The sequence below is a fragment of the Nannospalax galili genome, unplaced genomic scaffold (assembly GCF_000622305.1).
Source record: "Nannospalax galili isolate Female #2095 unplaced genomic scaffold, S.galili_v1.0 scaffold693, whole genome shotgun sequence".
NCBI classification, from domain to species: Eukaryota; Metazoa; Chordata; class Mammalia; order Rodentia; family Spalacidae; genus Nannospalax; species Nannospalax galili.
Genome location: NW_008332653.1, coordinates 1,397,084 through 1,399,674, shown reverse-complemented (window position 1 = coordinate 1,399,674; position 2,591 = coordinate 1,397,084). Strand labels below are relative to the sequence as shown.

Below are 2,591 nucleotides of genomic sequence, written 5' to 3'. Positions count from 1 at the left end.
ATAGAGGGATGCTTTTGGAAGCTCTTGTCAAGAAATTCCAATGGACTCTCATATGATCATTTGAAATTTGCCCTGTTCTGACTTTTTTCTAGTTCCCTGCTAGAACTTGTAATGCTAGTTACTCTTGCCTTCACTTCTCCTTCACATCTCCTATTCCTATTTCTTTTCCCCCTACAGAGTTATGCAATTTGGGAGTCTTTTAGATAGACCCACTGAAGCGGTACCCCAACTGCCTCACCCTGCACCCCTGTTCAGCATGGAAGAAGCCAGAGCAGTCTGCGTCCCAATTCCCTATCCACAAGTTGGGTAACCTCTTCAGAGGATGGTATGATAAGAATAGGAGGTAGGAATTGGCTAGGCGGTTAGGGTAAAAAGAACCCAAAGAAAAGTAACCAGTTTCTTGGGTAAAAGTCTTAAAATGTCCTTGGGCCTCTTAGCAACATACTCTGTTCCAAAGACCAAAAATGTCAAAAGTATTTGTGAGCTCTTATCTAATCCTTAAAAAATTTTATGTTATCTCTTCAGAGGCGGGAATGTTAGAGTAGCAAAAAACTCCATTAAGAAAAAAAGAAGGCCGGTAGAGGTGCTGCACGCCTTTAGTCCCAGCACTCAGGAGGCAGAGGCAGGCTGATCTCTGTGAGTTCAAGGCCAGCCTGGTCTACATAGTAAGTTCCAGGACAGCTGGGGCTACAGGGAGACCCTGTCTCAAAAAGACAAAAAAAGAAAAGAAGAAAGAGTTCATGAAATTACCAGAAAAAAAGTGATGGGGAGTTCGGAGGAGTTGGAGGGGAGGGAATAGGCATGGATTTGATCAAAACACCTTATATGCATATGAAATTCTCAATAAATTATTTTAAAAAACATGTCCTCCAGGTGTGGTGGAGCTCACTTGTAGTCCCAGCACTTGGGAGGCAGAGGTAGGCAGATCTTTGTGAGTTCAAGTCCAGCCTGGTCTACATAGTGAGTTCCAGGACAGCTGGGGCCACATGGAGACCCTGCTTCAAAAAGACAAAAACAAAAAAACAACACCTCCAAAAAAACATGTCCACTTAGTGACACTTAAGTCTTTGAAATACTCAGTAATATGTTACTAATATATGCTCATGTGGCAGATGTGTTAAAGAATTCAGATACTAACAAAATTAAATAATAACAAAGCAAATTATTGAAAATTAAAGAAAAGAGAAATCCCCAAATTAAAAGACTTAAAATCTAATACTTTCTGATCACTGATATGACACTCAAAAGTTTTGGGTTTTGGCATATTTTGGATTTTGGAATTTTCAGATTAGGGTAAAGTCCCTACAAATATTCCCAAATCTGAAAAAAACTGAAGGCTGAAACATTGTGTCAAGGATGCTCAACTAAAGGCTGTTAAAGGCAGGAGTATGTTTAAGCTGTCTTCAGACATAGGGATTGTTTTATGCAAGATAATGAATCTACAGGCAAAACAATTTGCTCCCCTTCAAAACTCGTATGTGAATAAAGAAGTCCCTCTTCAAAGAAAGAAAAAAGCCGTGCATCTGGGGGCGAGCAGGGAGGGGGAAGGAGAGGAGAGAGATTAAAGGCGTGTGCCACCAGGCCCCTTGATGTGGATACATGTTTCACAAATTCTATTTAAAGTTTCTTCTTTATATTTATTTTTGTGAATTAATATGACATCGACAAATACAAGATGCATTCAAATGCAGTGAAAACCTGACGCAAGTCTGCACACTTGTTATACTTCATAATTAAGAAAAAAAAATTATCTTGGGTATGGTTTCCTATCAGCACCTGTTTAATGCAGGCTACAAACATTACAGTGGCGCAGTAGCGGGTCCCTGACGTCACGTAAGGGGCGTGTCCTACGCAGATGATGGGCGCGGAGGGGCTACGGCGTCCAGAGCAGCTGCTGAAACTCGAGACATTTCGCGTGGCTGGCAGAAAGTGCGCGGCCGTGGGCGGCAGGGGGCGCGGGAGGCGCGTGTGAGGACGAGGAAGTCCCAGAGTGCGTGCAGGTGGGTAACCATGTGTTGAGAGTGGAGGGAGCAAGGGTGTGTGTCGGGGCTGTGGTACAAGAAAAGCATACTTACCTGGCAGGGGAGATACCATGATCAGGAAGGTGGTTTTCCCAGAGTGAGGCTCATCCATTGCACTTTGGGGTGTGCTGACCTCTGCGATTTCCCCAAATGCGGGAAACTCGACTGCATAATTTGTGGTAGTGGGGGACTGCGTTCGCGCTCTCCCCCTGTTTATGAGGTCCTAAAGAGAGATTCTTTTTCCTTCTGTGCGGTTTTATTCAAGTTTGTTATCTGAGGGTTTTACAGTACTTCATATATCGCTTATGTGTGTCCCAGGTATGAACACAGATCACTTAGCTTCATAAACAGTACCTGTTTTTTGAATCAATTCCAGTGCCTGGTAGTAAACTGGCAACAAGTTTTCTCTTTTAAATGGCTTCTTCGTAGACTCTATAATGATGGATTCAGGATTTGCTTTCAGGTATTTTGATAGCTGTTGGAGTGGTTAGAATCAGTGTCAGTTCCCTCTCAAAGGCTTCTAGATAGGGGGAGAAAACAAATTTATCCATCATTTTAGAACAATAGCTT

At 42.7% G+C, this 2,591-nt stretch overlaps 1 non-coding gene across 1 annotated transcript; it reads left to right on the top strand.

The window, feature by feature from the left end:
- The first annotated feature begins 2,067 nt into the window (after window positions 1–2,067).
- On the top strand, window positions 2,068–2,232 carry LOC115069371. The gene has a single exon (XR_003848656.1). It is a non-coding gene; the product is annotated as a U1 spliceosomal RNA (small nuclear RNA).
- Window positions 2,233–2,591: the final 359 nt, after the last annotated feature.